The sequence below is a fragment of the Lithobates pipiens genome, unplaced genomic scaffold, assembly GCF_037356315.1.
Source record: "Lithobates pipiens isolate NorthernLeopardFrog02 unplaced genomic scaffold, aLitPip1_a1.2 Scaffold_30, whole genome shotgun sequence".
NCBI classification, from domain to species: Eukaryota; Metazoa; Chordata; class Amphibia; order Anura; family Ranidae; genus Lithobates; species Lithobates pipiens.
Window position 1 is genome coordinate 165338199 of NW_027507791.1, and position 14685 is coordinate 165352883.

A 14685-nucleotide genomic window follows, 5' to 3' on the forward strand; every position below is an offset into this window, starting at 1 on the left:
TGGAGAACCCGGAATCCAACTTCGCAGCAGTATTCATGCTTCTCCAGCTCATATAAAACACTATCAAGAATAGACATGGCGTTTGGAAATAGGGAGGCACTAGGGATAGTAGAAAATATAGTCTATTCCCCAAGGGGAGTGTCGGACCACTCACCTTTTTAATTTTAATGGTCCAAGCTGAGGACAAAAATTTGCAAAGAGAATGGAAAATAAGTCCATTCTGGTTAGAGTTGATGGGGGGACCAACCGAGGTAAATGAAAAATGAAAAGAGTTTGTAACTTTAAATCTCTGTGGGGGACCCCAGAACCACACATATTTCTCACAGTTCCACACAGTGCCCTTTGCGATTCTTTTGACTCTGAGAAGAGGGGTTCTTGCTGTCCTCCTCTTTGTCCTCTTGCTGGGTCTTATCGCTGGACCCTCCTTGTAGTTATACCCAGAGGACTTGGAGGTTTGGAACTACATCTAATTTATCTGCGAGTATTGAGGTTTTTTTTTTCCCTTATGCCTTTACACATGTACATATGCATTTATGCTTATTATTGTAGATCAAATCTCTGAATAACACAGAGCTGCAAAAAATGATGGATCCCTGAAGAAGGAGAGAATCTCCGTAACGCGTAAGATTTATCATGTGCAGAGTACTATTGTAACTGAATGTATATAAATGATTTTGTCACAATTGGGGCACATTTGTACATGGAAAGAATTTATTCCATTTTTGGAACAATTTATAGTTTTTTATTTTTTTATCAATTGTTAATTTTGTTATAATAAAGTGATTGTATAATTTTTTATACGTGTGTTGTAAGTTTTACAGTCTATGCCTAAAAAGTCCTGCCATTGTGAGGGGATTTTCTTTTGGTAGATTTTCCATAACATTGGGATGTTGGCTATACTAAAGTGAAATACGTGGAACATCTCCAAAACTTTTTTAATTTTTAACTTTAAATGAGGGAACAGCACCAATAGGGGTGGTATGGGACACCTTAAAGGCATTCCTTAGAGGGTTAATAATACAACAGGTGGCAGGGATTAAGATAAATTCTAGGAAATGGGAAGAGAGTATCAGAGAGGAAGTGGTAGAGGCTGAAAAACAATATTTGGAAGTCCCAACCCCTGAAAAACAGGAGAGATGGCTTAGAAGCCAGCAGAGATATAAAAATGTTGTTATGAGAAAGGTGGAGAATAAGTGCCTGTTTCAGAGACAAGTGGAGTTCGCTGATGGGGAGAGTATAGGCCGTATGCTTGCTAGGCTGGTTAAAACCAACTACTCAACGTCAGGGATTGTGGTGATTAGGCTGCCGGGGGGGGAGATCTCCTCTCGGACCTCTGAAATTCTGGACTCATTTAGGCAGTATTATTCAAAGCTATATAAATCTAGACAGAAAGAGGAGAGGGGGGAATGGGATCGATTTTTTGAAGGGATAGAAATGCCAACACTGTCAGAATAAGCGAAACAAGAACTAGAGAGCCCCATAATCCATATTTCCCAACCTCCCCGCCCTATCCCCCCCACACCCTAAAATTAGAACCACCCCCCTCCCTACCCTCCCATCTTGCCCTGCAGGGCTCCCCCCTAGGGGTTGACCCGTGACCTTCCTACATCCTATCCACCTCTTACTTGCACTACCTCTACTTAGTGCATCAATCAAAAACCAAACCCAAAACGAGGGGAACAAGTGCACCCCTCTACACTCACCCACATGCATTCTTTTAACCTCGATCCCGCAAAGTGCAGCCCCCCCCTCCTTTTTGTACATATAATAAACATGCAAATAATTATTAATATCTCATACCCTATCTTCACCCCCCTCATCCCACACACAATAAATTATAAACAATAAGAGTATTAAATCGTGAAAACCAACCCGGTTACATAGGACTATAACTCTTTCTTATTTTCTTCTAGCCATTGGGTTGGCTCCCTCGGTGTATTAAAAAAAAACGTCCTACCGAGTGCCATTACCCTTAGGCGGGCTAGATAGAGAAGAGCGTAATCTAACTTATACTTGATCATACTGCGCTTGACTGAAATAAATTCAGCTCTTCGTTTCTGGAGGTTTGGGGAGAAATCAGGGTATAAAGAGACCCTACCCCCCTCCCATCTGATGTCCCCCCTCTCCCTGGCTTCCCGGAGTATGGATACTTTGTCATGGTAGTTAAGAACGTTGATCAATATGGGCCTGGGATGGTCCCCCGTATAGCGTACTTTAACTGGGGTTCGGTGTGCGCGTTCTATTGCAAATAGGGGTCTGAGAACAGTGACCCCAAAAAGGTCCTGAAACCACCCCTCTAGGAAACCTATTAGATTGGCGCCCTCACATCGCTCGGGGAGTCCTATCACCCTAATATTGTTTCTTCGGCTCCTGTTTTCCATCTCGTCCAATTTAGCCGCTTGACTGTTAATCATATTTTTAAGCGATGCGACTTCTTGCTTTACCGGACTCAGCTCGTCCTCAATCACTCCTACACGTTCCTCAAGATCGGAGGTCGTTAAGATAGTCCTATTTAATTCTTGTCTCATAGATAGTAATTCCTCTTTAATGGATCTCAACTGACTATCGAAGCTAGATATTGAGACTTTACATTCTTTAATCACATTCAATATGTCTCTTAATGTAGGCTCTCCCTCCAGCATGACAGGTGTAAGTATATAGTTACTGGCTGACATATCGACCGCTTCTGTATTTGCATTAATAATTGCAGTTTTACCTCCCCCCGATCCCTTGGTGCCTCCAGATTTAGAAACCGATGGAGTGGGAGGGTTAGTCGCAGAGTGACCTTGGCTCTTTCTGTCTCCGCACAAGTTTTTGGAGTCTTTATTCTGTGAAATATTCTGTTGGCTACTTGTTTTTGAGGGTGAAACAGGGCCCGGGTGTGCATACCGCTCTAATTTTGCGGCCGCAGTCAGAGCCATATGATTGGCTTTATCCTTAGCCAAGCGGGTGATTTGAGACCCCTCGGAGGGAGGTTGCTCTTCAGGCAATCTTTTCCTGGACATAGTTAACTTTGAGCAAAAAACAGAGTTTTTCCCTACTAGGACTTCAATAAGCCACCGTATCACTTCCACCCAAAATTTCCAATAGTAAACCACTCCTATAGGCGGGAGGCAAAAAACTTTAAACCAAAAAAAATAAAATAATAACTCCCCAAGCTAAAACCTTCTCCGCGCTCTCTGATCGTAATATATACAAAATATGGAGCCCCTATATAGGGAGCATCATGTACAATCTAAACTTAAAGTTTAGAGACCAAGGCGGGGGGAGCAGCAATACGGGGGTATAGCACTTCAAGCAGGTGTGCGAAGGGGTTAATCATCTAGTGAAAAATCAGCGAATAATCTCCAAAATTAGAACGTAGAGCGGTTATGTACGCAAAACAATTAAGTGAGGCAGTACAGTCCAACAGAGAACCAAAAAAAAAAAAAAAAAAAGGAAACAGAAATGAGCTAGCATCCGGGTCTATGTCCACAATCTATTTGTTATTTAGTTATTTCGATTCATTAAATCAAAGCAACAAATTACGTCCACATATGCAAATGGATACAAGACCTCAGCTGTTCAGGAGGTTCCTTACTCACAGTCCTCTGCTCAACAAAGACCTGGAACACCAGCCGACAGGTCTAGAGAAAAAAAAAAACAGTGGTTACCTCTGTGATATGAAAGACAGCAACATGAAGAGACCTCCTCTCATATTAGCAGCAGCAAGCAATATGGCTAAGACGCGGGTGGCACTCGAAATCCCACGTTATCTGCTGCTAGACTCTCTGCCGCCCCTCCACCAACAGCCAGTGAGGGCTGAAGCCGATGCCGACCCGACAGGTCCCGGAGCCTAGAGAGCGGTGAAACACGGCCAAACGAGCGGTACCCACACACGCAGGAGAGCCGCCCAGAAACAAGGTAGGGGACTGCTCATCAGTCTCCAGCAGCCCGGGCAGTGAGGGATACGAACGGGAGGCTCAAGCAGGGCAGGGTGAGGAGGAAGAGAGCTACACCATGCTCTCATTCCTTCATTCTCCCACTCACGTCCGGTCACGCCCCCGGCACAGGAGTTCCTTGGCTGGACTTCTGCTCAGCACGACATACCATTCTTAAATTATACTTGTACTTCCCTTTCTTGCCCCTTCCCCCCCCCACAAATACAACCAAAACAACAACTTGGCTGGCACATTGCCTGCCCCATACATTATAATATACACACATATATGTCTCCCCCTCCCCATTAGATTAAACCTAAAGTCCAATCATATCATTTCTAGAGTTCTTCATCCTGTAGATTCTTCTTATTCTCCTCAAGCCATCTTGTCGCCTCAGCTACTGTATCAAAAATGTGTCTCCCTCCCAAAGCCCTTATCCTCAGATGGGCTGGGTACAGTAGGGCATAGATGATTTTCTGCTTTTGCAGAGAGCGTTTGATCCCTGTAAACTCTGCTCTGCGTTTTTTGTAGCATTGGGGAGTAGTCTGAATAAAATGAGATCCTGACAAAAAAAAAAAATTCCCCTTCTCTCTGGCTTTTCTCAGAAGAATTTCTTTATCCTTATAATTAAAAAATTTTAGGAGCATTGACTGGGGGTGTCCATCAGTTAACGGAGCTCTAGCATGAACTCTATGAGCTCTCTCTATAGCGAACAGCGGCGAAAAACTCCAGAAACTCCACAGGGCGAGGTCCTTCACTTCCCTCAGGTAGTCCCACCACCCGAACATTGCTCCTACATGCCCTATTTTCCATTTCATCCCATTTTAAAGTCTGGAGAGACATTTGTTCTCGTATTAGTCTAATTTTCTGTTTGAGAGGAACAAAGTCATCTTCCATTGAGCTCAATCTTTCCTCTAGGGCCATAGTCCTTTCCGTGGTTTTCTACAATTTTTGTCCAATCGAAAGTAATTTCTCCTTAATTCCCCCAATTTGTTTACATAAACCGTTCAACGAGCTCTTACATTCATTAATGGCGGTAAATATATCCTTTAGTGACGGTTTCTCTTGTTCTACTACAGGGGTATGAGAGTTAGTTTCAACCATAGGCTCTGAGCTCCCATCTACTGTCTTATTATTGCCTGCCATTTTTGTCCCCATTAGTGACAAACTTTTCTGGCCCTGCACTCTTTCTGTCTTGAGCTGATTGAGCTTTTACCATTGGCTGTTGCTGAGGCCCTTTATTAGGGGAGTTTTCCGGAGTATGGGCAAACCTTTCAAGTTTAGCTGCTGCGGCTGCTGCCGTCTGGCCTCCCCTTTCCTTCTCTTTTACCGGATGTGCTGTTTGTGACCCGGCATTTTCTTGATGTGACTGCTCTTCTCCCCTCTTTCTGGTCATATTGTGTCATGGTTGTCCCAGTGGCCCAATGGCATATAGGAGACCTGCCCGCAGAATCCCCTTGTTGAGAACTTGTCGGTATCCTTGGGCGCGCGTTAGCGCAAACGGACGCACGCGGGTGCGCGTTGGTACGAGCAGGCGCACGCGGGTGCGCGATGTTACAAATGGGCGCACGCGGGTGCGCGATGGTGCGAACGGACGCACGCGGGGTCACGAACGGGCGCACGGTTACCCAGGGGGGCATGCAGTCTCGCCGTGCGACCATTTTTGGCGCCCAAAGGGCTACTTAAGGAATCTGCCACTGTGCCTCATTGCTGTCCAGTCTACAGCGTGTCCAGTTATTCTGCTATTCGCTATCTGATTCCTGTTACCCGGCCTGTTCCTGACGACGTTTGCTTACTGCCTGCCACCGACCTCCAGCTCGTCTGACTTCACTTCTGCCTCTTCCTGTGTACCGTTGTTGCCCGCCTGTTACTGACCCAGCTTGTACTTGACTCTGCTGTCTGCCACCTGCTGTTCCAGCCTGACCGCCTGTGCCTGTTGCCGTCTGCTGTCTGCCATCTGCTGTTCCAGCCTGACCGCCTGTGCCTGCTGCCGTCTGCTGTCTGCCACCTGCTGTTCCAGCCTGACCGCCTGAGCTTGCTGCCGTCTGCCATCTGCTGTTCCAGCCTGACCGCTTGTGCCTGCTGCCGTCTGCCACCTGCTGTTCCAGCCCGTCTGCCTGTGGCCGCTGTCTTCTGCGTTCCTATCTGTCTGCCGGGCATCATCTATCCAGCGCTTCTGTGGTTTCCACGTTCCTGTTGGTCCGGACCAGTTCTACACCAGCCAGGCACTTGTGCCCTCTGAACTCTGCCTGCTGCCGTCTGCCACCTGCTGTTCCAGCCTGACCGCCTGTGCCTGCTGCCGTCTGCTGTCTGCCACCTGCTGTTCCAGCCCGTCTGCCTGTGGCCGCTGTCTTCTGCGTTCCTATCTGTCTGCCGGGCATCATCTATCCAGCGCTTCTGTGGTTTCCACGTTCCTGTTGGTCCGGACCAGTTCTACACCAGCCAGGCACTTGTGCCCTCTGAACTCTTGAATTCCTGTTCCCACTCCCAGGGGTTCTCGAGCCAGAGGCTTACGAGAGGCCGCTCCCTGCATTCTGGGCTCTCATACCAGGTACGTGACATATTGCTTACACTTAGTAAACGGGTGCTGAACCAGCACCACTTCTCCAGTGAGGGGCAGAGCAAAAAACAGACGGGGGGGGGGGGGTATTATGCAACCGGCTGCCCTCCCTGCGACTTTTTTCTTTCTTTTTTGCAGTACAAAAATGTGACAGTTATGCAAAAAATAGTTCAATAATGTCAATTAACAGTGTACCTGTATATTTTCCAAACTGTAACCATCCAGGAGGGGAAAAAAATAAAATAAATAAAATAAAGGTTTTTTTTTCCCCCTCTGCGATTTACTGCTTATACTAATCCTGCCAGGTTTTCAGGAGCTTCAAATAGCCCAATGAGGATCCACTTGCAGTTATATCTATTTTGTTATAGTCCTGAAGTGGGTAAGGTTTTCCAAACCACCACCTTCCCCTAATATTTCCTTCAGCTTCTGTAAAAACAGTAAATCAATGTAGAACAATCTGTGATAATAGTTACAGGTAGATTAAAAATTTTCCCACAGCTCCTGCTCATCACTTTGCAGCTTGATATTTTTCTTTCTTAAATACAAAAGTCACTCACCAGTCTGATTGAGCCCGGTTTGTACCTCTCACATATCCCCTGTATTCAGCCCATGAGACCCCCAGGCACCCTATAGATCTAAAAGTCCGGGTAGTATAGCAACAATTTAAGTAAGAATTCACTTGGGATATCAGCACACAACACACTGTAGATAGTTGTCCCCACTAGGGATATGCAAAATAAGCATAAGCAATGCCTTCGGGGTTAGTACGCAGCGCTGGGGGGAAAAACAAAACAAAAAAGGTTGTTTTTTTTGCCTCTGCGCTTCCCTTTACTGTTATGGCTTGTAAGGCTTCTATATCATGCCCCGGGCACAGCCAGACAGAGGGTCTCAAAGTATCCTACTTCAATCTAAGATAAATTCTTCAAGTGGAAGCAGTTCAGGCATCTGGGGGTCTCTGGGTGCAAGTGATGTACACACACATGTATTTAAATGTAAAAAAAAGTCCCTCAGTGGATTTCCTCAGAGCATACAGCTATGCGCTTATGTAATTCATTAGGATGGTACCAAAACGCAGATAAAACTGCAAAAAATACTTAGGTTAATCCTTGCTGTTCTGGTGTGAAACTGTGCCATAACCCAGCTCTCATTCAGTCTCCCGCACCTATTATAGAGCTGGTTCTGTATTTTAGGAATAACGTTTTTTTATAACCACCAGTTGGTGATACACCAGAAATAACAGGCAACTAGGGAGAGAAAGATTATCCAGGTATCAGCCAGTATTGCAGGGGTTAATCCTCCGAATCTTGGATCACTGTGATGTTTATATTATAATATGATTGTCTCAGTAAACAACCCCTTGGCAGTCTCTCACAGTTTTATGGGGTTAGTTCAGTGCCTGATAGTTGATACAAAAATAAACAAAGTAAGTGTTTCACCTTCAGCACATTAAAGCGGAGGTCCACCCTAAAATGGACCTCCGCTCATCGGAATCCCTCCACCCTCCGGTGCCACAATCGGCACCTTTCAGGGGGGAGGGGGGTGCAGTTACCTGGATAATCCAGGTAACTGCACCCACTTCCGGGCTAGCTCTCTGCGGAAAGGGGCGTACGTTACGCCCCTTTCCGCAAGCGCCCGCCCCCTTCAGCAAGTGCCCCGCTGCCTGCTGGGAAACACACAGCTCCCAGAGGCAGCGGGGACCGTCCGGATTGCGCCGCGCGGCTCGCGCATGCGCAGTAGGGAACCGGGAAATGAAGCCGAAAGGCTCCATTTCCTGATTCCCATACCCAAGATGGCGGCGGCAGGACCCGAAAGACGAGCGAGCGATCGGCTTCGGGTGCCGACATCGCGGGCGCGCTGGACAGGTAAGTGTCACTATTTAAAAGTCAGCAGCTGCAGTATTTGTAGCTGCTGGCTTTTAAAAAAATAAAATAAAACGCGGAGTCCCGGTGGACTCCCGCTTTAAGTTTCCAGCATCACCAGTGTAATGAGCTCAGTGCAGACCAGCCCAGCTGAGACAACAATGAAACGAAAGGGAGAGAGAGGGGGAGGCAATCCACTTCACTGAAAAAAAAATACTCCTCTCAGTCCAGCTTTCTGGCTTCACGCCAGAGTATAAAGAAAGATGTGGGGGGAGGCAGGAGGAAAGAAAAAAAAAAAAGAAAAATCCTTGTACTATCTCTACACAGCCTCCATTCCCCCTCTCCAACAGATAAATAACTGGAAGTTTCTCACCCAGCCACAGCACTGATATCCAAAGAGTTTCAAAGCAGGGGAGGGGGGGGGGGGATGAGCGAGCTGTCCTTCATCCTTCTCCTCCAACCTGTGGAGCTGCCATAGAAGTTCAAAGAGGATTTCTCATACTAATACTGGCAGCCTTTAGCTGAGATGCCTTTCTGTCATGAGAGAGGAAAGGGGGGAGAGCAGGGGTTCTCTCACCGTATTCCTCCTGTTGCAGCAGCGTGCCTCTGTCAGGTAACGGGGAACAGTTCTCTGTACCTGGTATCCTGAATGTTTGAGGGGAGATTCTCCACTCTCATCAGCATGCCATTACTAATGAAGTCTGTGATCCGAGGTTCCCTGGAGGGGAATTGCTCCAGGTGAGAGCAGAGGGGAAGGGCGAAGAAGATGGGGGAGAGCACTCTCACTCTCACATCGCTCTCACTCTTGCACCAACATCCACATCCACTTCTGATAACGCCCCTCGTCTGTTTATTTCTATTGGCTATGCTGAACGCTCATGTGCTACACAGAGCTTCAGGACGTGCTCCACCTCACCTTCCCCAAACAAATGCAGTAAGCCGGCTGCATGAGAGGCATTATCCTTATTTCCTCCCGCGTACCCCTACCCAATGATCCCCCCAAAGAAAATGTGTCCGCAGAAAGCGCGGATATAGGCGTGACACCCATCATTATTGTCCCCGCTGTCCTGACAATCCTGGTCTTTGTATTGGTGAATATTTTGAATGCTACCATTCACTAGTTGAGTTTTAGAGTAGGGTACAGCATTACACAGACTAGGCACACATTCACAGGGTCTCCCAAGATGCCATCACATTTTGAGAGACCCAAACCGCTGGAACCGTTACAACAGTTAGAACTGTTACAGTTACATAAAAAAACAAAAAAAACAAAAAAAATATAAAATAAAAAAAACAAAAATAGTTGTCGTTTTATTGTTCTCTCTCTCTCTATCTTTATTCTCTCTCTATTGTTCTGGTCCTTTGTACTTTATTCTATTCTGCAATGTTTTATTGTTAACCATTTTATGTTTTCAGGTATGCTATTCAGCTGCAGCACGGATTTATTTATCTTGACAGTAACAGCGCTTGCTCCCACGATACATAAAGCCATGACTCCAGCGCTGTCGGAGGTGATTTCACCACCACAGTTAAAAAAAAAAAAAAAAAAAAGAGCATATATGCCGAAGCATGGGGACAGCAGGGGTGGAGGAGCGATTTGCTCCTACCTTTTGCGGGAGGATGCCCCCATGCTTCGGCATATATATATATATATTTGAGGCACAGGTTGCGTTAAAACAAGTTTTATTTTTTGCTTTTTTTTTGTATTTGGTTTGCAGGTATGGCAAGTCCTACTGTAATGTTACTTTGTTTTATTGTTAACCATCATTTGCTTAGCAGGTACGTCATTCAGCTGCAGTGCGGATTTATTTACCTCAACAGCAACAGCGTTTGCTCCCACGATACATAAAGCCATGACTCCAGCGCTGTCGGAGGTGATTTCACCACCACAGTTAAAAAAGAGCATATATGCCAAAGCATGGGGGCAGCAGGGGTGGAGGAGCAATTTGCTCCTACCTTTTGGGGCGGATGCCCCCATGCTTCGGCATAGATAAATGGTGCATGTATGCCCACCATTAGAAGTGGGTGGATGAAGGGAGGAATTCTAATGGTGGGCATACCCACGGATCAATATCTTTTTTTCGTTCAGCCCACAGGCTGCATGAAAAAAAAAAAAAAGATTACAATATATGCCCAACCAGTTTCAGCAACGTACTGGTATGTTGCTGGACTTTGAGTGTTTATACCAGAATGATGCCTACAGGTTTAGGTATCTTGGTATCATTCTTCTCAGCCAGCGGTTGGCTTTGATGTAAAAGCAATCCTAGTGGCTAATTAGCCTCTAGAATGCTTTTACAAGCAGTGGGAGGGAATTTCCCCCCCGCCCCCCCCCCCCCACCACCACCACCACCGTCTTCCATGGTTTTCTCAGGCTCTCCTGTCCCAACAGGGAACCTTAGCATGCAGCTGGTGGTTCCGCCAGCTGACCATAGACCTGATCAGAGACCAGAATGGCTCCAATCATCTCTATGGCCTAAGAATCCGGAAGTTACGAGCATTTCATGACTTAGATTTCGCCGGATGTAAACAGCGCCATTGGGAAATTGGGAAAGCATTTTATCACACCGATCTTGGTGTGGTCATATGCTTTGTAGGGCAGAGGAGAGATCTAGGGTCCAATTTAAAAAAAATTGCAATCATAGGGGATATTTACATTCCCTGAGATAACAATAAAAATGATAACAAAATAAATATAAATGAATGGAACAGTTTAAAAAAAAAAAAGCAAAATAAATAATAAAAAAAAAAAAACACACCCCTGTCCCCCCTGCTAAGGCGCAACGTCGAACGCAAGTGTCGGTCTGGCGTCATATGTAAACAGCAATTACACCATGCATGTGAGGTATCACCGCGAAGGTCAGATCGAGGGTACTAATTTTAGCAGTAGACCTCCTCCGTAAATCTAAAGTGGTGTTGGAAGTGAACAAGAAGTAATGTTATATATCTAAAGTTCGACACATCTGTTTGTACAACCGAACTCAGCCATATTGGTATTTGCAGTCCCACATGTTTAAAAGGTATAGAGGAATGTGGCAGAATCTGCATAGCAAAGGAGTTATCTTCAGCCCACCTGGTGTGCACAAAGCTTCAAAGAGATTGATGATGAAGATGGCCCAGGACACATCGACTGCAATACTGGCCACAGAAGCCAAGTATGGCAGGACAGTCAGTAATATTAGGAGGGCTGTCATGTGAACACTGATTGGTCCAAAGCAAATGGGACTGGTAGTAGGATGCGGTTTGGATGGTGTGTGTTTATCAAAAAGGGATTGATCAAAGAGAGCTGTCTCTCTCTGTTTTTGCTGCAAGACCCTGCCATGTGGTGACTCGGCCTACTTTGCGTGATGGCTCCGGCCTAAACCTCATGGTGAAGGCCCTCTCCTGGTCTGAGCCTAGCCGATGCAGCAAAGCCTCACGGAGGACCGTGTGATAATTACCTTTCATATTCTTGTATTATATGTTCTGATTGTAAGCTGTGTGATATTGTAATGTCCTTTTAATACTTTATGTTAGCTTTCCTAATTTCTTGGGAAATAAATAAGATAGTGTTTTACTAGCAGCAATGTGTGTGTTTTCATAAGTAACTTTATATCAGTGTGCCTAGTAGGGTTGTATAAACTAGATAACTATGGGAAGAGACAAGGTAATAATAGTTTGTAGAGCACAAAAATGTCTTTCATATGGCACCCCAGATAACATGTGGCAATCCTAAAAGCTGCATAGAACTTACAGGACAGAAGTGCTCAGGTATAAGGCAGCTGATAATGCCACAATAAGTGTGGTGAGTCTTTACTATGGATAGGCAAAAATTGAATAGTTTTGAATGATATCAGGTAAAAGTGGTAACGAATTAAGAATATTGAATGCTAGAAGAGCGATTTGTTTTTGTTTTTTGTGAGTTGTAAGAGCTAACAATAATTGAGTTTGGTTTAGTACTCAATGCAGTGTTGGTACGTTAGTACAAATAGAAGTGTGTATTGTGTGGATTGTATGGTTGTGAAATGGAACTTGTGTATACATATGTTAAAAAGTATGCCTCTGCCAGTTATCATTCATGTGCAGATGAAACTCTTGAAAGCCAGTATAAGGTTCTATTATCTCAGTGTCAGCAGCATAATAGCAGAGTATCAGGCAAACAGCTAAAAAAAGTTAGGAAAGAAAAGTTGGCTAATGAAATTGCAGTTTTGCTCAGAATTAAAGTTATATCTGAGCAAATGGGGGGGATGTGGGAAATAGAGAGGAGGCGTCTGGATGAGGACATAGCGAAAGTCAGTGAAAACCTTCTAAAGATTGCAACAGCCTCCAGTGATGAGATGGATGAATTGCGGGCAAAAGCAGGAGATTTGTCAGAGAGAAACAGCGAGCTACAAGAACAGCTCCACAGTTACAGCATGGACTGTGATATGAAGAGCAAACTTTTAGAGTCATTGCGAATGAAGTTGTCAGAGATGGAAGAGTTGGTTATGTCTTTAGAAAGAGAATTAGCAAATGTACGCTCCCAGCTTCTTACTACAGAGAAAGTTATGGTATCGCTCAATGAGCACAAAGGAACATGCCAATTGGCCGATATCTGCACAATCAATGAGGAGAAGGGTCGTGATGAAACACAGTCTGCTATAGCACCTATAGCTTCAAGGCAGAATGAGAGTTTGATTACAATCCAAGAGAGACTTACTTTGTGCCAGATTTTGGGTGAATTTAATGCCCTGGAATCACCAATGAGTCTGTCCAATAAATTTGAAGCTCTAGTAGTTAAATTCCATTTGAGTAATGAGGATGCATGCTCTCTTCTGAAAGCATGGCTACCAGGACCTTTGGTAGGTCAGTTATCGGCACAAGTTAATGATAACGTAGCAGATGCAGAGGTGCAGAGGAAAGAGTTGCAGCGTATTGTGGACAGTCGTGATAATGGTATGAGTGATTTGCAACGAATGAAATTTAGGAGAGGAGATGACCCAATTTTGTTCTGCAGTGAGTATCTTGCATTGCATATGAAAGTGTTCAACTGTCCTGACTTATTGGAGGACGATGCAAGTTACATATACTCAATGGCCAATAAGTGTTATGTAAGCTATCCCACTAGAATGGCTCTGAGGAATGCTAGATCCTACCAAAATGTTGTCAATATCCTCCGAGACTTCTGTCAAGAGTCCAGGGAAAGGGAGTATGGGTCAAAGGCAGATGTATCCGTAATAAGCAGAAGTACAGGAAGGCAGAGAAAGTTCAGACATAGTAAATGGAATAGGCATAGACATAGATTTCATAAAGCCCTTAAAATTGCTAGCATGGAACAGGAAACCCCAGAAGTACAGGTATCTACAATGAAAACCCCCACCCAGGACAGGGACAGCGTAACTCACAGTTCTGAAGGAGAGCTAAGAAATGACAATCCACACCCTAAGCACAGCCAGCAACAAGACTGGATGAACATTCCAATATTTGCGCCCTGGGCTAATCTACCATTTTGGCTTGTATGTAATTGGACGCAAATGGCATTGACATTTTTCTTGAGTAATATGGCAAAGATTTCCAATACCACGGCGTAGTATAGAAAGGTATGGCAACTATATTGCATTAATGGGAAAGGCTTTGGGGACTTAAAAAGTCAATTGTCATGATAATTGTGTGTAATCACTGTCTTTGTGTTCCTTTTCCAGAGACCATGGAAGAAGTTAAACGGCTTTAGATACTAACATTTGCGTTTGTTTGCAGGTCTGTCAAAGTGAGAACAACAGTGGTAAAATATAGCAGAACATGGGTTAGGTTATTGTAAATGCATAATCGATTATCACATGGTACCATGGGCTCATTAGTTAGGAATTGTTTGCAAACAATGAAAAATAAATAGTACTAAAAAGATATAAATTAAGCTACAGTGTTGTGATGAGATACATATGCTTTGTTTTGTTTTTCGTTTTCCCCATTAACTAATTGTATTTCAGATTGGAATGAGCACTCTTCTCAGGAGAAAAGTCCATAGATGTTGTCAACTAAAAGTTGAGTGTTTGTCATTGTTGTATGGTGGTTGTCTTGTCATGTTATTTGTGTGATCATGGCCAGATTTGTAATTTTTTTTTTTTTTTTTATTTTTTTCTCAAAATTTTTTGTTTGATATTGGTTTAGTCGTCTATTTTAGTTATATTTTTATTCAGGTGGAAAAAGTAGTAGGTATAGTCCACCTGAAAGGGGGGGAATTGACAATGCCCTCAGTTAGAACCAGTCACCTGAAAGGGGGTAGTGCATACATCGTAAAGATACAGATAGATGCATTGTCTTTGTAGCTTGTAAAATTTGAAGTTTTTGAGAAGCAACACTGACGTTCAGTTTTAAACATTTTTTGATCATA

The 14685-nt window shown here is 44.5% G+C and overlaps 1 long non-coding RNA gene across 1 annotated transcript in view; it reads right to left on the minus strand.

Moving 5' to 3' along the window:
- Positions 1-9142, minus strand: part of LOC143943338 (uncharacterized) — a 29221-nt gene extending 20079 nt beyond the window's left edge. Inside the window, exon 1 of the long non-coding RNA XR_013264916.1 lies at positions 8917-9142. This is a non-coding gene — a long non-coding RNA (uncharacterized LOC143943338). The remainder of the gene's footprint in view (positions 1-8916) is intronic.
- Positions 9143-14685: the final 5543 nt, after the last annotated feature.